Consider the following 24865-nt stretch of genomic DNA (forward strand, 5'->3'; position numbering starts at 1 on the left):
CACGGGTTTGAGCCCTGGTCTGGGAAGATCCCACATGCCGCGGAGCATCTGGGCCCGTGAGCCATAATTACTGAGCCTGCGTGTCTGGAGCCTGTGCTCTGCAACAACAGAGGCTGCGATAGTGAGAGGCCCGTGCACCGCAAAGAAGAGTGGCCCGTACTTGCCACAACTACAGAAAGCCCACGCACAGAAACAAAGACCCAACACAGACATAAATAAATAAAAATTAAAAAAAAAATACCGTTCCTAGAGAAAAATGCATTCCCAATTTTACATAGGCAACTTGCACATAAATCTTTAAGACACAAATGTGGGAATTGCTTTTTAGTTACTAGCAAAGTTAGATTGGATATTATTCTGGGAATTGAGAGCATGGAAAACCAAATATAAATTCTTGTAGCTGTTAGAGATTCATAGATTTGTACATCTAGAAGCCTCCTTTAGCCTAGGTAATGCACACAGGTAGAAGTCCAGCTGTCTAGATATAAAGTGTTACCTTTAGTGACCCTCATATTCTTGCCCCACTCATGGCTATAGTATGTGCAGAAAATGGGCAAGAATGTGAGGGGTTAACAGAAATCCTCGTGAAAGGTTTCAGAATTTATAAGAGGAGAGAGAGATTAAATATGCATATGTGTCTGTGTTTGTATTCACATTCTTTATAAAAATAATTTCAATAGTTTAAATTTAAAATTACAAAAATCATTAGATACGAAAAGTTATATATACACGGTGGGAGTTCTTGTGACATTTATTGGTTTCAACAGTTGACTTATTTTCTAGATATTGTAGGAGTATTTGTTTTCTAAGGCAACTGCAAGTGTTACTATATCCCACTATTTACAGATGCTTTGAAATTGCAAGTGTTTCATGACACTTCCTTATCAAGATGGAGCAACACTGAGTCTCAATGGTGCCATCTACTGGGAAGCTACTGAACTGTGAAAATAGACATAGTACCCTTGTATGCATTTAATGGAAACAGAAAGTAATCTGATATTCTTTTAATGAAGAAATGCCATGAGTTAGTATTTTTTTTTAATTTTGGGGGGCATTAATGGGTATAGTTAGTGTCCTGGGAAGCAGAAAGTTCCCACCACAGTTCTCTCACACTTGTTTCCTCCCTTTTAATTTGATGTAATTCCTGTGTGTGTATGTGTATGTGTGTGTGTGTGTGTGTGAGAGAGAGAGAGAGAGAAAGAGAGAGAGAGAGAGAGAGAGGAGAGAGAGCCAGAAACAAGAGAAAGTGACTTCTCAATTAATATTTAATTGCTAATGTTTAATAGTGAATAAATTAACAATTAAACACAAATTTCAGTATGTGACAAGTTAGAGGAGTTGTTCTTAAGGCTAATATGCAGTTACTTCTCCCAGGAATTTCACCGGTATTTAAAAAGTCTTTGATGTCTTCGTTTGTGCAACAGATAATATCAGGTTTGAGTCAGTGAAATCACCCTCAAGCTTTCACTACTGCTTGTCAAAGGATCATCTGACTCTTGTATCGAAAGGAAACTAAATATTCAATATATCCCATGGCAGATCTAATTGTTACCCTGAACCTATAACTAGACTTTTGGAATGAAAATGACACCAATATGCTGCATTATCAAATTTTCAGCAAAACGTAACAGAGAAAAATATTTTGTTACACGAATATATCCATAAGGTGGCAGATAACAAGTCTTAACTAACCATGTGTGTTTTACATACATTGTAAATTTACAACAATACATCTTGATTCCTTGTCTCAGTTTCCATCATTACTTGGAACTTTTTTGGACCACTTTATCTACCATGTGTGACTTCAGAGAATTACATCTAATAACAACCCAAGGGATAAAATATGCTGCTAAGTCAGATAAAAGATGTTTAAATTGTTATTTACTTAGTTTTAATGTGTAGATTCTTCTATTCGTATATAATTCAATAGATATTTATTGTCAAACCCTCATATGCTCAGAATATTAAGACAGAAAATGTCTCTGTCCCTCCCAGTCATATATTCTAGTGTAGAAGACAGCCAGCAAACACTTAAGATCATTTCATATAGTGAAAAGTGCTGGAAACTTAACAAGGTGAAGGATAAAGAGTTAATATGTCTAGGGCTGGAGGTTGAAGGAAGGTATGTGTTCTTTTTTTTAAATTTTTATTGGTTTTTTTTTTTTTTTTTTGGCTGCATTGGGTCTTCATTGCTGTGTGTGGGCTTTCTCTAGCTGCGGCGAGTGGGGGCTACTCTTCATTGTGGTGCATGGGCTTCTCATTGTTGTGGCTTCTCTTGTGGAGCACGGGCTCTAGGCTCACAGGCTTCAGTAGTTGTGGCTCACGGGATCAGTAGCTGTGGCTCACGGGCTCTAGAGAGCAGGTTCAGTAGTTGTGGCGCACGGGCTTAGTTGGTCCGTGGCATGTGGGATCTTCTCGGACCAGGGCTCGAACCCGGGTCCCCTGCATTGGCAGGTGGATTCTTAACCACTGTGCCACCAGGGAAGTCCATGTGTTCTTAGAACAAGTGAATCTGAGGCCACTAGAAGAGGTAGTTTTTGTGCAGGCCGAAGGGATAAGAAGGCCGCTCTGTAAAAATCTGGAGCAACAAGAGTCAAGATTGAAGGAAAAGCACATACAGTCTTGAAGTGGGAGTGAGCTGGGCAGGAAAGAAGACAGCTCTCATGTTATTAACAGAGGATGAGAGTGGTGGGAAATAAGTTAGAAGAGGAAGCGGGAGCCTAGCTCCAAAGCAGGAGGACAAAGATATAAATAGATCAACAAATAAGAACATAGTGAGTAGGTATGAAGGGAATTAGGATGAGTCCAGCAATGCAACAGGCTCTCATAAATGTCATCTTTTTTTAATCTCCACATTCACCACATGTGGTGGATATTACTATCTTGATTCCAAAGCCAAGGCAGTGAAGGACGAGATGAAGTAATTTGTTCAAGGTCTCACTGATCAGTATAAAGGAAAGCCCAGATTTGAACCCAAGGCTTCATTCTGTTTCCACTTGCTCATGTAGCTATATACAAACTTATCACACTTGAGTGAAGAAAAGATTCTATAAAAGCTTAATGATAGGCAGGAGGAAGCTTCTGTGGCTGCAAGAACATTGAAGGCAAGTCAGATAAATTTAAGATCAGACTTAACTTGTTTAACTGAACAAAGAAAGTTTTCCAAACAAGCCTTATGTAAACCAAATGAAGAGCTGAATGGAAAACATACTGAGCGGAAATCATATTTTTCTAATTGTTTTCAGAATAATTTGCTCATTCTAAAATTTCTCAGTTGCTTTAACGCTTGTGTTCAACTCAATTAACGGGATTTATAGTCTTTTAAAACATATGCCAGAATAAGCATTATTAAAACAAATAACACTTTAATATTAATTTTAACTTTAAAAGTTAAATGGGGAAGGGAGGTGATATGATTTTTTTCTCCATTTGTAGATATTTTCAAAAAACATTTTCCTCAGTATCTAGAATCACTATGTAAGAGAAAGTATTATACACTGAATTGTGCACCCCTCCATTCATATGTTGAAGCTCTAACTCTCATTTGACTATATTTGGTGATAAGGCCTTTAAGGAAGTAACTGAAGTTAAATGAAGTCATAGGGTGTGGCCCTAATCCTATAGGACTGGTTTTTTATGAGAAGTGACTTCCATGAGGGAGATGTCTCTCTCTCTCTCTCCCCTGCCCCCCATGGATGCATAGAGGAAAGGCTATATGAGGATACAGTGAGAAGGTGGCTGTCTGCAAGTCAAGGAGAGAGACCTTATAAGAAACCAACTGCTGCTGACATCGTTATCCTGGACTTCCAGCCTCCAGAACAGTGAGAAAGTAAGTTTGTGTTTTTTCAGCCACCCCAGTCTGTGGTATTCTGTTATGGTAGCCTTGGCAGACTAATACAGAGAAATGACAACAATACATTCAAGACTTACATTTTTAATACATAAACCATCATGTTTCTTTCTTTTTCTAATGATTTAGAAATATAAAGTGAGAACTCAGAGAACACATGCCTAAACAACAGGTCCTGGATAGAATAAAAAGTTGACTGATTTTAATACTATATCTTCATTAACTGAGTGTCTACTATGTTTCTATAATGGAAAAAAAGAATTGAATAAGTAAGACCACTGGTGACAAAGTATAATCAACTCTTCTTGAACTTAATTTCAACTATCTTTGATATATACAAATATAACAAAAGATAGTGTTGAGTAAAATGGTTAATCTCTTTGAGTTTCAGTTTGCTCATCTGTAAAATGGAAATAAAGAATCATTCTACATATGAACTACAGAGGTTCAAAATTTCCATACTTCATGGGAAGAGTGCATTGACCCTGCTCTCCACCAAGAGGTAGTGACAGCTGTAACTATTATAAAGTTAACTTGGAACTTTCAGATAAATAGCTTTAAATTGCTTTAGAGATTTTAACCTATTCTTAAAGCTTCTATAATTATATTATGTAAATTATTAAATGTGGTAATATTTGAAAAAGACTAAAGCTTAGTAAGTGATCAAAAAATGATACCTGCTACTATTATAATAGCTGAAACACTCCTAGAATCAAATACTTCTTCCAGTCAGTTGCACTTCCTAGCACTTTAAATATTTACAGACTTTTCATGTGCTCAAATGAGATATCTCGTTCTCTCACAGCATACTTGTAGACATTCCTTCCCTGAAAGTATCCAAACTTTATTTTATCTTTATTATCATAATTACACAAAATATGAGAATACTTAAATAGAATGTTACGTCTCATCTAGGTCATCAAGAAGAGATTCTTCAGATGCCATAAATATGTTAGTTGTTCAAAGACAAAAACATCAAGTCAAAATTAATCAGTCTCTGCAACCTGTGGAATACCACTAATGTACTAAAATCTGCATTAAGGGATTACAATAGGTAGAGGAGAGAAAAAGAGGGGGCAGAAAGAATATTTAAAGAAATAATGGCTGATAATTCCAAAATTTTATGAAAACATGATACACACACAAGAAGCTCCAACAAACTCCAAGTGAGATAAAATCAAAGAGGTCCAAAATACATGGGAAAAAAATAAACAGACAAAATTGAAGGGAGAAAGACAATTCATAAATAATAGTTGAAGACTTCAATACCTAATTTTCAATTATGGATAGAAAACTTAAACAGAAGATCAGTAAAGAAATAAAGACTCAACAACACTATAAACTGACTAGATATTACAGACATGTATGGAATATTCCACCTAGCTATATAGTAGAGTACACATTCATTTTATATGCACCTGGAACATTCTCCAGGATAGACTATATGTTACTCCTTAAAACACGTCTCAGTACATTTAAAAGCATTGAAATCATATATAAGTATGTTCTCTTACCGAAAAAGAATGAGATTAGAAATCAATAACAAAAGAAAATTTGGGAAATTCCCAATTATGTGTTAATTAAACAACATACTCCTAAATAGCAATGGCTCAAAGGAAAAATACTAAGGGGAATTACAAAATATTTTAGGGTGAATGGAAATGAAATAACAACACAGTAAAGAAAACTTATTTGATGCAACTAAAGCAGCACTTAGAAGGAAATAAATAAATGAGAAAAATATCCCATGTTCACGGATTGGAAGATACTCTCCAAATTGACCTATAGTTTCAAAACAATTGCTATTGAAATACTAGCTGGATTTTTTTGTTTGTTTGTTTGTTTTGCAGCAATCGATAACTGCTACTAAAACTCATACATAAATTCAAGGGACGCAGAATTATAAAAAAAAAATCTGGAAAATAAAGAACAAAATTGGAGGACTCACACTTCCCAATTTCAAAACTTACTACCAAACTACAGTAATCACTGTGTGTTATCGACATAGGCATAGACATAGATCAGAGGAGCATAAATAATTGTATAGAAATAAGCCCTTACATTCATTGTCAATTGGTTTTCAACAAGCTCTCAAGACAATTAAAAACTATAGTCTTTTCAACCAATGTTGCCAGGACAACTGAATATCCACATACAAGAGAATGAAACTGCACCTCTACCTCACACCATATACACAAAAAAAATTAGCTCAAATGAAGTCAGACCTGAATGTAAGACCTAAAACTAAAGAAATCCTAGAATAAAAGACAGAAGTAAATCTTTGTGACCTTGCATTAGGCAGTGTGCTTTAGATATGACACCAAAAGCACAATTGACAAAAGCTAAACAAACTGGACTTCAACAGTATTAAAAATGTGTCATGCTTCAAAAGACACCTTCAAAAATGTGAAAAGGCAACTTATGGAATGGGAGAACATATTTGCTAATCAAATATCTAATAAGGAGCTTGTAGCAAGAGTATATAAAGAACTCTTACAACTCAGCAATTAAAAGACAAATAACCCAATTTAAAAGCTAAACATAGAGTTACCATATGACCCAGCAATTTCACTCTTGAGTATACAACCAAGAGAATTGAAAACATATCTCCACATAAAATTTGTTCATAAATCTTCATAGCAAGGTTATTAAAAAATAGCTAAAAACTGGAAACAATTCAAATGCCCATTAACTAAAAAATAAATAAAATGTGGTAAGTCCATATAATGGAATATTATTTGGACACAAAAAGAAATAAGTACTGATACATGCTACAACATGGCTAAACATTGAACATCATGCTCAGTGAAAGAAGGCAGACACAAAAGGCCACACTTTGTATGATTCCATTTATATGAAATGTCCAGAACACGCAAATTCATATGCAGAAAGTAGATTAGCAGTTGCTAGGGGCAAACACAACTAAGGTTAGGGAAGCAAGAATGGGGAGTGAGTGGTAATGGGTCCAAGGTTTCTTTCTGGGGTGATAAAACTGTTCTAAAGTTAGACAGTGGTGATGACTGCACAACTCTAAGAATAAACCAAAAAACACTGAATTGTATGCATTAAAAGCATGAATTTTACATTATGTGAATTGTCTCTAAAAAAGCATTTATTTAAAAAAAAAATCATTTGTAATAAAGCAACTTACCAGATCTCGTCTGTGAAATAAAATGATTCTTGCAAGCCAAAAAGTATTTGTTTATTTACTCTTATAGTTTACAGCATAAATGTAAAAGATTTCATCATAGCATGGGAAAAAATTAATTTGGATTTTCTTTCATATTAAGTTAATAGCTCTGATACAAGCTGAGGCTAATAATAACAATAATATGCAGGGAAATACTGTTAAAATTTTTTCTCTATATAAAATGATTAATTTATATTAAATTACATCTAATGGGCTAAGAGCATAAATTAATCCTATATTAATTGTGTTTTATTCAGCTGTAGAAAAAATCTAACGTACAATAGAAGACTCAAAGTGAGTAAATTTGTTTTGCATAAACTTTTTAAAACATAAAATGTGCATTTATTAATTTTTATTAACCAAGGAATCTAAGTTGAATAATGATCACCTTTGAAGAGTTAAATATAAATGAATATATATGCATATATAAATACATACGTGTGTGTATACAAATATTTTACCATGAGAAAAATAATTGAACCTGAGTCAAAATAACTCTGAAAATATTATCTTCCCAAGCTCACATCCAAAATAATATAAAATGAGAGATCATTAATGACAGCTTTTCATAACTCTCATTTTGAAGTAGGGTAGCTCTGCCCTCTCAGGCTCTCCTCTTTGGCTCTGCCCTACCTTCCCAACTTTCTTGCACAAATTTACAAGTCCACATATTAAAGAACTTTCTAATTCTTTGTCTCAACACTATATGCAAAAACCAAACAGCTTAAAACACAGTGGCTCAAACAACCCTACAGTGGCTCAAACAACTCTACAGTGGCTCAAACAACCCTACATTGGCATTTTCCCATCTTTGTCCTTTCGCCTGAAAGGACCTACCATGTGCCAGATGCTTTGAAGTCAGGTGTCGTGTAAAGGCCATGGTTTTTGGAGTAAGATCCATCTGGGTTCATATGCAAGACCTACCACAAACTAATAGGTAAATGACCTAAAATAATTTATTCTACCATGCTGCACTTAAGTTTCTTGGACTATAAAATGGGTATAAGCATTCTTACTTCCTGGTAAGACGCTGAGATGATGTAATGCACCAAGATTCTAGAGAATCAAACCCATGGGATCCTAAGAATTATATACAAACATGTATGAGCACAGGTGCATTTGAAAGGTGGGAATGGAAGAGGGTCAACACATTTCATCTGATTTTTCCAATGCGACACAGACCAAATTTAAGAAGCCCCAGGAGCTCAAAGTTTAAAAGTGGATAATATTCTTTCTTCATTAGGTATTGTGTAGGACACAAAAGACTATATAAGAAAACTGTCACTTAGAACAATGCCATGAGCTACAGTGACACAAGCTGTTTCTTCCCCATGTTTCTGTGGTTCTACCAGGTAGATTGCATCACCATGTCCCCTAGGCTTCTCAGACTAAGGCTCACTTACTATTGACTCAAGGAGTATAAATTAAGTTCCAGAGTCAGAAGCTGGGTTTCCACACTGAATGAAATAGGAATGGCCTTGCTCCTAAAGGAATTTATAATCTGGTAGGAGTAGAAAGATGGTAAAAGTCAAGTGCAATATCATGAACAAAAGGGAGGTTGGCTGAGCACAGAGCAGGGTCAGCAAACTGAAATTTTACCCTGTAGGGGAAAAGGGAATCAGGGTCAGCTTTGGGGCAAAGTGATGCTTAAGCTACGATATGGGCATAAATAGTAGAGAAGGGAGCTGGTCTCACACATTCTGCCCTAGAATAAAAAACTGGATGTGTAAAAGTCCTGAAGTTCAAACAGAGGAAGTAATACAAAATTGAGGCCTGAAAAGCGTTTCTGTCATGCATGAGCTTGGAGTTGGAGATTACATTCTCCTGGTGGATTTACTCTATTTTTGTATATTTCTTTTTATTACATTATAGTGTAGTAACTTGTTTCTATCCAACTTATTTCTCCTATAATTTGTCTGTGAGCCCCTTGAGCTAGGTGCCATGTCATATGAATACTGCATCCCAAGCTAATCACTGAGATTGAAAAGCTGTTTAACAAGCCTTTGTTGAACAAATGAGTTTTAAAAAAAACGCTAACATCACAGACTGTTTTGATGCAGGTGGAGATAAGGAACAATTGCTGATCACCACCATTCTCAGATTTCCTCTGCTTTTCTTTATCTGTAGCCCCATCTCAGCATCTGTCTGAAAAGACTTGTCCATCATAAGCACTGCCAATCAAAGTGCTTTGTTTTGCTTTTGCTTCTGACCACAGAACAGGCCTTTCACAGTGCAGTAGATGTAATCTTTGGTGTTTGGCTCTTCTCCACTATGCTAATTTTCCATTAGATATGGAGGAGCTTGAACTTTGCAAAGAAATATTTAGTTTTTCCCAGCTATGTCCAGATACAGAACTCAGTCAAAAGCTTGAGGATAAGGGGCACCTCATATTCTGCTGAAATCATGCTCATTGAGCTTTGCTCAAATAAGGTGGACAAACAGAAGTTTCACGTGACATCACTTGGCCTTCTGAAGATACTTTCATGCTTCTGCCAACTGAGAGTCCTAATGTTTTGCTGGCTTGTTTGGGACTAAGCTGTTGAGACTGTGAAGTCAAGTTCTCCACTACTGCCTGCCAACTAGGAATGCTGAATTAGAATAGTTGAGGGGATGGCAGGGCCAGTGAAAGGGTAGACATTATTTGGTTAAAACTGAAAAGAAATAACAAGAGGCAGACATTTCTAGATAGTTTTTAGTCCAGTTTTGTTATTCACAACTTGAAAAACATATTTTGACCCAGATTACACTACTGGTGATTTTGTTACCATATTTAAGTATGTATGTCCATTGATTTTTTTCCATACCGGTCCCTTCATTTCTTTTCCCTAAAGGCAAAACTCTAACCTAAAATAACTATTAAAGGGGAAGAGCAGGCACTGGGGAATTAAATTTCAGTATCTGGAAGACAGTCTAACAGTCTGTGCTTAAAAATCCTGTCTCATCACAAAACAAGCTGCTAGCATTTTTGTAATACGTTGCATCCCTTTGAAAATCTCAGGGCAGCAATGCTATATGTTTAGAGACAGCGGCATCCTGGGAATATGAGCAGTGCACATGTGGACCAAAGTTAGACTGCACAAAAGTCTGACTTTAAAAGTAATAAGATTAGGCTGATTTGAAAGGAGAGGAGATGTTCCTAGTGTAATTATCAATGTAGCCTTTTTGTAATAAGTTGCTTACAGATTCAGTGTTGAATTTTTTAGCAGTATAACATATATAACTAAAAGTGCACAAGTCCTAAGAACACAGCTTGATGAAGTTTAACAAAATAAACACATCCATGTAAGAACAGTAAGGAAACAAAACACTACCAGTAAATCCCTTCCCCATGACTCAGAATTCTCATTTAGTTCCCTAAAGGAAAGCACAATTCTGATTCTTACTATAGCAGATTAGTTTTGTCTATTTTTAGACTTATTTATAAATAAGATTTATGGACAAGAAATCATGCAGTCTGGACCTTATTCACCTGGCATTTTTTTCTCAACATTATGTTTGTAAGAGTCTATGTTGTTGTATGTAGCCATAGTTTATTTTCATCACATACTGTATTCATACCCAAAGTTTGAATATTCTCCAATTTATTTTTTATGTCCCATTGTTGATGAAAATTTAGGTTGTTTCCACTGGAGGTTTTAATAATACTGCTGTTATGAATATTCTGGGACACATCTTTTAAAGCACAAATCTACATATTTCTGTTGAGCATCTACCTAGAAATGGAATCGTTAGACCATAAGGATTGAGTAAGTAATTGTTGTACCATAAGGAATGAGTAAGTTCAGTTTTAGAGGATATTACAAAACAGTTTTCTAAACAGGTTATGCCAATTTACACCCCAAATGGCAATTTTTGAGAGTTTCAGTAGGTCTACAGTCCTTGTCAGCCCTCGGTGTTATCAGTTTTTTGGTTTTTGTTTCTAATGGTTGTATTAATGGGTAAGTAATGGTGTCTTACTGTGGCTTTAATTAGCATTGTCCTAAAAAATAATGATGTTGAACATCTTTTAATGTGTTTATTGTCCATTTGCATATTCTCATTTTGAAGCGCCTGTCCAAGACTTTTGTCCCCCTTTCTTTTTTTAAATTTTTATTTTCTATTGAAGTATAGTTGATTAACAATGTTGCATTAGTTTCAGGTGTACAGCAAAGTGATTCAGTTATACATATACATGTATATATTCTTTTTCCCATTTAGGTTATTAAAGAATTTTGAGCAGAGGTCCCTGTGCTATACAGTAGGTCCTTGTTGGTTATCTATTTAAAATATAGCAGTGTGTACGTGTCAATCCCAGCCTCTCAATCTATCCCTCCCTCCACCCTTCCCCCCTGGTAACCATAAAGTCGTTCTCTAAGTCTGTGAGTCTGTTTCTGTTTTGTAAGTAAGTTCACTTGTATTATTATTTTTTTTTTAGATTCTGCATATAAGCGATAATAATACGATATTTGTCTCTCTTTCATTTGTTTTCTTGGGCTATCTGCTCTTTCTTATTGATTTATAGAAGTTTAAAATATAATTATAATTTGTATAAGAATCCTTTTGTGGTTACATTTACATATATTACAAACACTCCTCTATTCTTATTTATGAAGTGGTGTCTCTGATAAAAGTTTTTAAAATTTTAATAGAGTTCAAATTCTCATTCTTTTCATTTAAGGTTTGTGCTTTATGTGTCTCATTTTTTTAAAATGTGCCTAACCAAAGATTTTGAGCATATTCTATGACATTTTCAAGAAATATTATTGTTGGGCATTTCCTATTTCAATCTTCAATCTACCTGAAATTAATGTTTGTGTATATCTGAGATAAGATGCAGTTGTTTTTCTTTGTAAATCCAGTTAACCTAGGACTATTTATTGAAAAGACTCATTTCCTTACGGAAAGTGAAGAAAGACTACACTATCACACAAGGGCTGAGTCAATCCAGAAGCGACACACATCACATGCTATTGTCCAGATCTAGCCACATGGCCCAACTAGCTGCAAGAGCACCAAGAACAGAAAATGAAATATCTGAATATTATTGTTGTTGTAATATTTGCCAAGATAATCACTCTTCTATCATATGAAAACATACTTTCTGAATTATTTTACTACTCATGCACTGGAGAGAGTAAACAATAACACATTCCTTTATAACAGAGAGCCCAAATGGAGACCAATTTTTAAGAATCAACAAAAGGCAGGAATTAACTTGCTAAATTGTTGTTTTCCAAATGGAAATCACATGGAAAGTTTGATTACGGCCACCACGTATTACTTAGTACATCAATACCATCTTCCATTTGTGCTGAATTTAGTAACGGTAGTCTCAATGTTTTCTTGTTGATAATCACAGATTAATTAAAAAAGAGTGAAGAAAGCCCAAACAGACAGATAGACAAGTACAATGAAAATAATATGTCAGGCATGCTGCTTTGCATTCCCATACATGGGAACAATCATGGGGGAGAAAAACCCTCCAACACTACCATAAATTACTGTGATTGCAAAATAAAAGTACATACATCATTAACAATGATGTCTCTATCTTACTCATATTTCTTAGTATAGTACAAAATAACATAATGAAAATTTTATATTTTCACCTTTTTCCTAGACCAGAAATTTCTGAGAGTTCTAAAAAATGATTAAGATGGTTCCCTTACTTCAGCAGTTCCCCATAAATCTGTTTCAAAGGGAAGCAGAACATTCTTAGTAGTGGAAGGAAACTTCCTTATTTTCTTAAACTCCTAGGACACAGACTTGGAGTAATAATACTTTATTTAGAGCAATGATACTGTATTACTTTATTAGTAATAAAGTAATAATTACTTTATTAGTAATAATTACTTTATTACTAAGTACTTGAATTTACACGTATATATGTATGTGTGTATAATATATATATACTACCTATTACATATATCTTATGTATATAAAATAATAGTATAAATACAAATATATATAATTCGATTTATCATGTGTTACAACTATCTACACAAGTAGATTAATTACACCTTCCTTAGGAGTAGAACAATGACTTAGTTATTTTTGTTTCGTTTTTGAATATTCATCATATCTGGCAAAGAACATGAGGAACTCAGTCCATGAAGTGACTCCCCCAGTCCCCTCCCCTTACCTGTTCAATTCAGACATCAGGGAACCGTATACAAACAAGCTCTTCTTCTTAAGGGTTATAAGGCATATTTTTAAAAAATCTTTGCAAGTTTTTCACAGTATTTTATTAAGATGAATTTTTAAATTCTATTTCTAGTCATCCAGACTCATAGAATGTTACAAATTAATGTTCAAAATTTTGAGAGACTATATATATATAGTAATGGCTTAGGGATAATAAGGATCTATTATCTAAATATAGATTTTAAGTTCTTCTGAGCCTCTCCCACATTTGGCTGTAATTTTATAACTACAGAGAAATGTGCTGTTTTGTTTAAAAGTATAGGGCAGAGACGGATTTATAATGATTCTAAGTTTTATGGACAACACTTCCTCTTGTCCATTCACTCATTAAAGAATGCATTTATGAATTCTTTATTGCACACATGACTGGCACCAGGTTTGTGCTGGATTATCAAGAAATATATAAAATAACTGCTAACACCCACTGAGCAATTCTTATGTGGTAGGCAGTCTGCCAAGAGCTCTTCGAAGAGCTTGCCTTGTATTAACTCTCACTATCCCTATTAAGTTAACCTTATGCGATTCAGGGAATTCAGTTATTTGCCCAGGGTCACAAAGCTAGTGAGCGACAGAGCAGTGACCGGGATCAAGGCTGTCTTGTTCTAGAGCCAGAGTATCTCTAATCATCACATTATTCTGCCTCTACTCTCAGGATAAGCAGTTATTAAACTGGTGTTCTAGAAAACATCTGAGGTTTTAATTTAGAGGATATTTAAATCACATCTTAGGAAATTTCCTTATTACACTTAAGAGTTTGATAAGGTACAGTAGAAACTAGTCCTCAATTCTAAAAGAAAAAGATGTAAAATATATTATCTGACTTTGTTCATCATGATGTTTAGGGCTCATAAACTCTGTTTTTGCCTGAGAGTGGATACAGCATTAAATAATGATGCAACTGACAAATTGTGAAGGTTTTAAAACTTAAGGATACACTGTTCAAGCCCACATTTGGACACTGTTATGGACCAACAATATTTATTGGAGAAAAATTAAAGTTTGTGTGGTCCAAAGAATAAATCTTCTAAACTTCACAACTGTGTTTTTTTTTTTTTTTAAAGAACATCATTGACTTGTCTTCAACTTCTGCATTGGATGACTAACACTTACCAAAATGGCAAACAGCTCTAGCACTGCAAATTAAAATTTCACATAAGCTTTGTACCTGCAAAACACCCTGACTTTGAGAAGGCTCTGTGAATCAAACGCTTTGCTAACAGCACCTATCTGTATCAAAACCACAGCACTCTCTTACCTAATAAAGTCCTTCTTTCTTTGCTAATTAAGACAGTACCAAAGAAATAAATAGATACATAAAGTTACTTATTCAGTCAAGAGTACTGAATGTTCCCAGTAGGCAGTCTTTTCACAATTCAATTTCCCCAGTGGGACTAGAAGAGGAAATGAAACAACAAATTGTACTCCTGATGAACTAAGCAGAAGCCGCTATTCTAAAGGGAGTCCTGCTAGGCCAATTAGCTCATCATGTTAACAGAGGAGCAATCCAGAAACCAATGCCCCAACAGCAAAGGTTCAAAAACGCAAAGCTCAATGGCCTCTTGGAACACTGTCTCCAGTGGACACTCCTGGGAATTGTTGAGTGGTTTGCCAATGGTATTTTAATATATGATACAAAGCAAAGATTCATGTTAAGTCAAAATAGGAGCATTATTGCATCATTGCATATCTACATTAATATACTTAACCATTTATACATATTTTTCATTAAGTGGCACTTACTTGTATTTCCTGAGTCAACTTAAGCAAAAATGGCACAGAATAGCAATATTTTAAATTACTGTGGTTTCCCCAGTTTTCCAGGTGTATATTGTTTAACTCCCAAAGATAAAATATAGCTAGCCTTCAATTTAACAAGTTCACCTATCTAAAAAATGTATATGTGTACAAAAACATATTTTAGAATTAAATGGAATTTAGTGTGAACAATTATTAAATACATTATTATAATTAAAATAACATAGATACATCTCTTAAGAAATTTGGGAATTTTATATGAATGGTTTTGTAATATCAATATCATCTTACATTTATAGACTACAGCTTACAGAGTACTTCTACTTGTATTACCTTTTTCAGTATCTCAATATTTTGTTGTTTTAAAACTAAAAAAAGGACCTCTAAGTCAAATCCTTCACCACTTTATGTTCTCTTACAATTTTTCCACATTTAAATCTTTATTTAAAAAACATACTAACATCTTTTCATGCAGGCGTTTAATTTTTTTTTATCAAGACTGTGAAAATGGATCAGTGCTACTGTCCTTATTTTACCTAAAGCAACTGAGGAACTGTGATGAGAAATGGTATTTATTGACGATCGGCAAAGCCTGAGTAAACCTTCAACCTCTCAGTTCCAGAATCCTAATTGCACTTGAGGTATATTAACCCAGTAATGGATAAACCAGCATGTGCTGAATGGATACTCAAGATGAAGTGTGTAGAATAGAAAGTATGGAAGTATGAGGTGAAAGTAATCAGGTGGGAAATGAATTTGCTAAAACTAACAACCACATTATTAATTGTAAACAGTTTTTTCCTCAGTATAACAATAATGCTAACTTACTTTTATTTCTTTATTAAATATGTAGTACATACTCAGTGTATAAACTGAATACCAATAACTAAAAACGTACTATATAACAACAATAAAAACCAATGAATAAATATGAAATATTTCAGTATGAGTTTTTAAATGAGAAACAGAATTAGTATTGTTTTCATATCTTTGGTCTTTATTTTATTTATTTATTTTTTGCGGTACGCGGGCCTCTCACTGTTGTGGCCTCTCCTGTTGTGGAGCACAGGCTCTGGACGCACAGGCTTAGCGGTCATGGCTCACGGGCCCAGCCGCTCTGCAGCACGTGGGATCTTCCCAGACCAGGGCACGAACCCGCGTCCCCTGCATTGGCAAGCGGACTCTCAACCACTGCGCCACCAGGGAAGCCCCATACCTTTGCTCTTATTCCAACTAACAAATATAGCTAGTTATATTGTGATACATTACATATACAACAAATAATTCAAGTTTTACACAGATAATTTAACTCTAGTTTTCACTTCTGACTTAAGCAATAACTGTTACTCAGTTTTCTTAGGTGCAGTGCAAACAACTTGGTAATAGTGTTGGGGGCAGATTTAAGCCTTGGGAGCCTTATGAGTCTCTGATTTGAATTTTAGGTTCCACATCTTCCCAGCCATGTGAGTCTAAGCATTTTATTTATTTATGGTACCCGTCCTTCAAGGCCCATCTTCCTGTTTCTCCCTTTTATCCTCTCAGTTACCTCCAGGAGCTCTGCTGTTTCTCTGTCGTTCAGGACCCAGTGTTCCCCAGCTCCCCACTTCTCCCTCTTTCCCTCCAGAGTAAAAATGAGGTACATACTCTAAGATCACCAATCAAATGAGAAAAGAGTAAAACATTATAAAATAAAAAAAATTTTAAGTTAAAATAAATCTAAGCACATTCTGGACAGAGAGATACACATGTAACCGAGCAAGAAGTCATGTGCCCGTGGCGCAGAAAGCCAAACTCTGACAGCAGGCATTTGCGGCAAAGTAAGGATTTATTTGCAGGGCATCAAGCAAAGGAGTGGGAGACAAGTCTCAGATACACTTCATCTTGGTCTTTGAGTTAGGAATGTTTTAAGGGGGAAGAACAAAGGAACTAGAATTAATCATTGCCTCATGACATTTCTTAATCATGGTTTCAGGAATCAGGATGTCTCCTTTTTATAATTCTCTGTCCAGGTAGTCCATGGCTTGGGGATCTGTGGGCTCATCTTGCCCTGGAGAAACACCTGAGTTTGTAAGTTAATGATGATGTAGTACAATGTAATGATGATGTAGCAATTTTAATACATTGATGATGTAATCAAGAATAGCCGACTCTGGTTGATAAGTGTTCAGTTAGCATAGGATTGAGGCCAGAGGGGACAAGAAAGGGATTGAGGTCAGAGGAGACAAGCAAGGGAATAAAGTTTTGGATAGAGAGATTAATCATAAACTCAGTAAGGGAACTCGGTTTTAGGGGAACTTGGTTTCACACATAAACAAACACATAAATAAATGACGTGTGACAGACCTGGGAGCAAGTGTGACCTTCCCGGGGAACAGGCCAGAAGTTAGAAATAGGGGTAGGACAGGCCCAGCAGAACCTGGACAGTGGGGAGTCGGGGGAGACTGTGCCCTGGAGGGCCCCTGCACTTGAGCTAATGGCAGGTTATAAGACCGACTTCATACCCATTCAACTGAGCAAGTGCAGGCCATGCAACAGGCACCAGGCCCTAGCGGGCCACATAGCTTCCAGTAATGGACCTGTGACTCCTTGGTCCTCATGCCAGAGAAACCCACATCCTCACCGAGGTCCAGGCCCAACACAGAGGTAGACTGGAAGTCCCCCTCCACTGGAAAAGAAAGATCCACGTCCAATCTCAGAATATCCTGTTGGCTCTACCCTCAAAATATATCCAGAACAACACCACTTCTCACCATCTTCACTGCTGTCACTCTGACTCAGTTCACCATCATCTCTTGCCTGGATTTTTGCAGTAGCCTCCAGTGGTAGTCAGAATATTGGCCCTCCAAAGATGTCCACATTCTATAGAATGTCACCTTAAGTGGCAAAATGGGCTTTGCAAAAGAATTAAATTAAGAATCTTGAGATGGGGAGATTATCCTGGTGGGCCCAATGTAATCACAAGAAGAAAGCAGGAGAGTCAGAGTCAGAGAGAGACTGGAAGATGCTACCGTTCTGGCTTTGAAGCCAGAAAGGGGCCACAAGCCAAGGAATGCAGGTGGCTTCTAGAAACTGGAAAAGGCGTGGGAATGGATTCTCCCCAAGAGCCTCCAAAAGGAACATACCCTGCCAACAACTTGATCTCAGTCCATTGAGAACCATACCAGACCCCTGACCTCCAACACTGAAAGGTAATAAACTTGTGTTGTTTTAATACAAAAAAAAAAAAACCCAAAACTAATCACCTTCTAAAATAACATTAAGAGCCCACTGGTAACTTAATAATTCATTTTTAAAAACTAATATTTATTAAATATGATACTTTAGGTATTGGATGAGTGTTTTAGATGCATTAACTTGTTCGGTCTTCATTACCAACCTGTGAGATGGGTATTATTAGTGTTCCACTTTTAGATGAAAAATCGGGAGCTTAAATAACCTGGTCAAAGACCCACAGTTAGAGATCAAATGCGGACAACAAAACTCCATTCATAACCTCTCCATTATACCAGATGGGAGAACAAAGTTTAGGCTTGAGGCTAAAAGGGATCTTTTGCCTTCCACTCTAATCTAGATCTTGGAACAGCACCCCCAGGTACGCCTGCAGAGATATCACAGAGCTGGCTGTGAAGGGAACCCACACCTCCAGCTGCATGGATGAGGGCGCAGGTCTGCTGGATGGAATGGGTTAGAGTCAGCAGGCAGAGAGAAGGTCTTCCTAGCTGACGTGCTTTCCCCTTCAGCTCTGCCCTTCCCCCAGAAACATGATGTGTGAGAGCGTTCACCCAACAGGAGGGCAAGCAAATGGAGGAGAAAGCCAGAAAGCGGGCGGTCACAAAGGAATCAGCCAGATTGGCTCTGGCTTTTGAGGTACAAAGTTCTGGCTTGCCAGCAAAACTTGTTCCAACAAATGTCTAGCTCTGACCACCACGATTAACTAGAGTTCTTCCCAAGAATTGGATGGAGAGACGATGTTCTTTCAACACAGTGTCTTTGTGGTGATAGAGGCATGATGAGAAGGGAGAATCCTTCATCCGTTACCAACCACTCTGTCTACTTTCTTCCTTTTTTTCAGGCATTTCTGACTTCAATTCCATCCTTATTCAGAAGATGGATAATGGATGAAGTTAAGGATGACAAAGATGAAGCCCATCCAGCTTGGATTCAGTGGTTCATCTTTGCAGCCATATCCTCACCAATAACCTAAGCTCACTTGTGTTTTGGGGCTTTTATTGCACCTGCCCTAAAATCCCCAACCCTGAATGGATCCAACTGCCCATCTTCTCTGTACATGCATCTTAGTTGCTGAGTGCTCATGGAACAATCTCAGAGTTGGCTAACATCCATATAAAATATATGGTCACCACCTTTGAGAAGAATTTACCAGCACATGGCAATCCACGTGTTTGGTCAGCTCTCATTCTCTCATGCTCCTGTTCTGAAAATCTCAACTGTTCTCCAACCCCTGGTCCCCACTCTACTGGCCTTCCTCACACTTTATGGAAGCTACTGCCTTCTATTCACCAAGGAAATGGGGAGGTGTTAAACAGAAACTCCCTTGATGTCCAACATCTGAATGTATGAACCAACCTGCTTCTGCATGGCACCTTTTCCTTTCCTTCTGTGTTCTGCATCCCTCTTACCTTCCCAGGACCCTGGAGATGTCTATTACAAACTTTCTTCCCCATCTTTAGTCATTCTCTCCATACTGACTCCTGCCCTAAGTGGGCTAATCTTACTTCCCTTCCTACAACAAAAACAAAAACAAATAAATGCTCTCTCAATTCCATTTCCTCTTCTGGACAATCACATTTGCTCTTTTTTTCCAAACTCAAATATCCAACAAGACATTTACCCTTTATTTCCTCACTTCCTGCTTATTCTAATATTTCTTCCACTCTCACTACTGTACCTAATGTGTTCTCACTACAATTGTTTTGGCCTCAATATCCACTTTACTAAACCTAATGAAACACTCTTAGCTCTCATTTTATTTAACCTAACATTATTCTACCCTGTGGGCCCATTCCCTCCTTTTTCAAAACTCTCTTTCCTAGATATCTAATGTACCACATTCCCATTTTTTTCTCTAGCTGCCTTTCATAAGTAGTTCCTCCTTCTTTAACTGATCATTAAATGCTGGCTTTTTTTCAGGCTCTAGTTGCTCCAAGGTGCTCCTCTTTGTTATTCTATATTCTTTCCTCCATTATTACATGATTTACTTCCATAGCTTCAATTTCCATCTCTATGTCTATGACTTGTAGATTTATATTGCAATTGAGAGCTTTCTTCTACACTCCAGACCATATACTCATCTCAACATTGCATTTGCTCCACAGTAGTCCAGACCTAATTCGAAAAGAAAAAAATACTACTTTAATGCTAAACTTATAAACTTCCCCATATCCAAACCTGTACCTCGTCCTATATTCCACACCTCATACACTCAAACCAGAAATATGGGAACCATAGTACACTCATCTCTTTTCCTATCCATCAACTGCCAAGTTTTACAAATTGTCTCTTCTAAAGATTCTAAAATTATCCACTTTTCTTCATTCCAAGAGCCATCCTTCCAGGCCGAGATGCAATAATCTCTCTCCTGCATTACTAAATTGCCTCCTATCTGCTCTCTCCACACCTTCCATTCAATTAATCTTCCCATAGTAGTCAGAGTCATCATCAAAATAAGATTTATAGGATTTATAGGTATGCTTATTAAATCAAATGCATACAGTTCAAAGGTACAGAACATTAAAGTGAACCCCTTCATTAAAAATATAACCTTAGTAATTTCACGTTCATGCTAGTAAGGAAACAAAAACACAAACAAAAAGACTTAGGGTCCATCAAGTCACTATCTTTTTTCTTTTTTTCTAGGTCCCAGGCTTCTTTATTTAAGAACAAAGTGATGAGTGATGCAGGGATTAAAATCAAGAGCATCACTGAACTTCACCTTCCCTCCAACCAGTTCCCCCAAGCTCCCTGCCCCCACACCCTGTGTACTCCCAATTCCTTTCTAAGTGAATGAAGAACCTAATCCCAAAGCCCTGGTACGAATCCCAGGGTTTTCTCCCTAGCTGTCCCCCTTCCTCTGTCCCCATTCCTGGGAAGGGCTGACACCTCCGTTGGAATGCATGGGGGAGCCCCAGAGTGGTGACAGACACCGAGGGAAAGGCCTCAGCTTCAGGAAATGGGACCGAGGAGTACAGCGTAGTGAAATGAGGACCCCCATAGCCTGGGATACCAAAATGGGGCCCTGGCACCAGAGGAAAGGATACTGGTCCCCCTGAGAAAGGAGATCCAGCAGCCTCAAAATCCTCTCGCTGCGAAAAGTCACTGCTTGATCGTTTGCCCTTCTGGCGACGGTTGCAGAATCACACTCGGACCACATCCTTCTCAAGCCCGAGCTGCTGAGCCATGTGGCTAATCTGCTGCAGGATGGGCTTTGGGCACTGCAGGAACATGCTCTCCAGGTCGCCTCTCACTCCGTTCTCAATACTGGTCTGCTTTCTCTTCCGGGCCTGCATGACGGCCTCTGCCTTGCATATCCCCTGCAGATTCTCGGTGTTGTCAGCTTCCTCCACCCACTTCTGCAGCAGGGTCTGCAGCTTACACATGTTCTTGAAACTGAGCTGCAAAGCCTCAAAACGGCAGAGGGTTGCTTGGCTGAACACCTTCCCAAAGAGAACCCCCAGGGTGAGCCCCACATCGGCCTGGGTATATCCCAGGGGGATCCTCTTCTGCTTTAGGAGCTTGGCAAATTGTTCGAGGTCTTTCTGAAGAGCTTTGATGGCCTGGGACTCCTCGGGGGTCGGCCAAGTCACTATTTTTTTTTTTTTTTTTTTTTTGCGGTACGTGGGCCTCTCACTGTTGTGGCCTCTCCCGTTGCAGAGCACAGGCTCTGGACGCACAGGCTCAGCGTCCATGGCTCACGGGCCCAGCCGCTCCGCAGCATGTGGGATCTTCCCAGACCGGGGAACGAACCCGTGTCCCCTGCATCGGCAGGCGGACTCTCAACCACTGCGCCACCAGGGAAGCCCCAAGTCACTATCTTTAACAGGAACTCTTAGTTCTAGGAGTTCTGGCTTCTCTTTCAGTCCCCTGAAAGAGAATACATCACACCTGTATTTCTCTACACTCAGTACACATGTCATGTAAACTCCCATACCCCATGCTTTCTACTTGGTACTTTTCCTCCTCAGGTAGCTAAAGTTTTCATTCTTTGATCTCAGGTTATTATAGCACTTCAGTTAGGGTGGCTTTTGCACCCAGCACCAGGAGAGATGCCCTCTTTTAGTATATTACTATAACTTTTTCTTTGTAGTACCAATACTTATTTGTTTGATGTAACTCTTGCCCTCCAGTGTATAAGCTGCCTCAAGGCAATAACTGCACCTGTCTTAAGCATTATAATCATAGTATAGGGACTTCCCTGGTGGTGCAGTGGTTAAGAATCTGCCTGCCAATGCAGGGGACATGGGTTCGATCCCCGGTCCAGGAAGACCCCACATGCTGCCGAGCAACTAAGTCCATGTGCCACAACTACTGAGCCTGCGCTCTAGAGCCCACGAGCCACAACTACTGAGCCCGTGTGCCACAACTACTGAAGGCCGTGTGCCTAGAGCCCATGCTCCATAACAAGAGAAGCCAACGCAATGAGATGTCCGTGCACCGCAACGAAGAGTAGCCCCAGCTCGCCGCAACTAAGAGAAAGCCTGAGCCCAGCAACAAAGACCCAACGCAGGGAAGAATAAATTAATTAACTAATTATTTTTAAAAATCATAGTATAATATTTGATACATATTAGATACTCAAGGAACACTGATTAACTGAGTCCCCAGAAAGAAGAGTAGGGAAAAGATTAAATTCAAGTAATGGTAACTGTCAACATACTGTGTGAGACACATTTCGTATAGGTTTTAAATAGGATCTAATCTACCCTTAACTCTATCATCAATTTAACTATTTCATTTGGTAGAACAGTTCTATCATCTACACCTAAGTCTGAGCTACCTATCATGAGAATAGTACTATGTAAGGATAAAATGTCATTCCCAGTGATATTCATATAATTGCATGCACACTGAAAAGAGCTGTGTATAGATGCAAATGAATTATGATGCTAGCAAACAATTGCAGGACACTTAATATGTTCAATTACTGTTCTGATCATTTTACATATATTAATCTAATCAAAACTCACAACTTCCTGTGATGTACATACCACTATTAACCCCTTTTATAGATGCAAAAATTGAGGGTCAGAGAGTTTAGTAATTTGCCTAGGGTCACTCAGTTCTTGCAAAACCAGGATTTAAACTCAGACTGTCCTATCAGGCTTCAGATTTAAAGACTATGGTGTGGGCACCCTCATTATAATATTAAAAGATTAATATTACTCTATAATTTGAAGAGAATATTTTTCTTAAACCAAATAGTATAGTATTGAAAACTTATATTCTGCTACTGACTTCTGTACTTTTAAAATTCAGCCACAGTAGAAAAAGAATAAAGTTTAACTTCCCCATTAATGAAACACTGGATATAGAGAACACATTTCTTTTAATTTTTTACCATGCTGAATATTTTTCATGCTAGTCAGCTTAACATTAAGCTGCTTATTATTTTTTACAAGATTGTACATATGCCAGAAAGTATATTTGTGTTATCCCAAAATTAATCTTTAATTTAATAGTATATATTTTGATTCAATGATAATCTTATGTATTTACCATGGGTAAAATTTTCAATTAATTTAAAATATAGCTAAATCAATTTATAATAACATTAGCCAAAGGATGGATATTACTGATTGAGCTAAATATAAATAGAATTGAAATATACCCCAGATGTTATACTGAATATAATGAAATATACTTGGTTTCAGGATTTCTGGAAATAATAACTGATAATTGACAAAGGAATCCACAGACTACCAGAATGGAATATATGTATTAACAGCAAAACTGAAATCTAAAATCAATATACAAATGAATAGCATGTTATTTATATTAGGAACTGAAAAACAAAGAAACAGTACATGCTTGGATAAAACAAAATCAGAGAATATTGTATGGCAACAACATAATAAAGTCTCCTGCGGAACAGATGATAAAAGATGGCCCAACTTAAAGTACACTAAGCACCTCCAAAAATTCTGGCCATAATGCTACTTCTACCTCCTTGATTCTCCATGGTATTTTCAAATACTGAATTCTCTGTTCTCCTTTTCAAACTCCAAATTCTGGAACCATTTGTACATACCATCTGCCTCTCCTTCTTTACGTCCCATAACTCTTTTTTTTTTAACATCTTTATTGGGGTATAATTGCTTTACAATGTTATGTTAGTTTCTGCTATATAACAAAGTGAATCAGCTATACGTATACATATATCCCCATATCCCCTCCCCCTTGCATCTCCCTCCCATCCTCCCTATCCCACCCCTCTAGGTGGTCACAAAGCACCAAGCTGATCTCCCTGTGCTATGCAGCTGATTCCCACTAGCTATCTATTTTACATTTGGTAGTGTATATATGTCCATGCCACTCTCCTACTTCATCCAAGCTTACCCCTCCCCCTCCTTGTGTGCTCAAGTCCATTCTCTACGTCTGCGTTTTTATTCCTCTCCTGCCCCTAGATTCTTCAGAACCATTTATATATATTTTTAAGATTCCATATATGCGTTAGCATACGGTATTTGTTTTTTTTCTTTCTGACATACTTCACTCTTGTATGACAGACTCTAGGTTCAATCCCCTCACTACAAAAAACTCAATTCTGTTTCTTTATATGGCTGAGTAATATGCCATTGTATATATGTGCCATGTCTTCTTTATCCATTCATCTGTCGATGGACACTTATGTTGCTTCCATTTCCTGGCTA

At 37.3% G+C, this 24865-nt stretch overlaps 1 protein-coding gene and 1 pseudogene across 2 annotated transcripts in view; both read right to left on the reverse strand.

Moving 5' to 3' along the window:
* Nucleotides 1-24865, reverse strand: part of SLIT2 (slit guidance ligand 2) — a 380715-nt gene that overhangs the window by 204215 nt on the left and 151635 nt on the right. The gene's annotated exons all lie outside the window — the stretch shown is intronic.
* LOC132425657 (POU domain, class 5, transcription factor 1 pseudogene) lies at nucleotides 21052-22087 on the reverse strand (annotated as a pseudogene).

Source organism: Delphinus delphis, chromosome 5 (genome assembly GCF_949987515.2).
Source record: "Delphinus delphis chromosome 5, mDelDel1.2, whole genome shotgun sequence".
Lineage (NCBI taxonomy): Eukaryota > Metazoa > Chordata > Mammalia > Artiodactyla > Delphinidae > Delphinus > Delphinus delphis.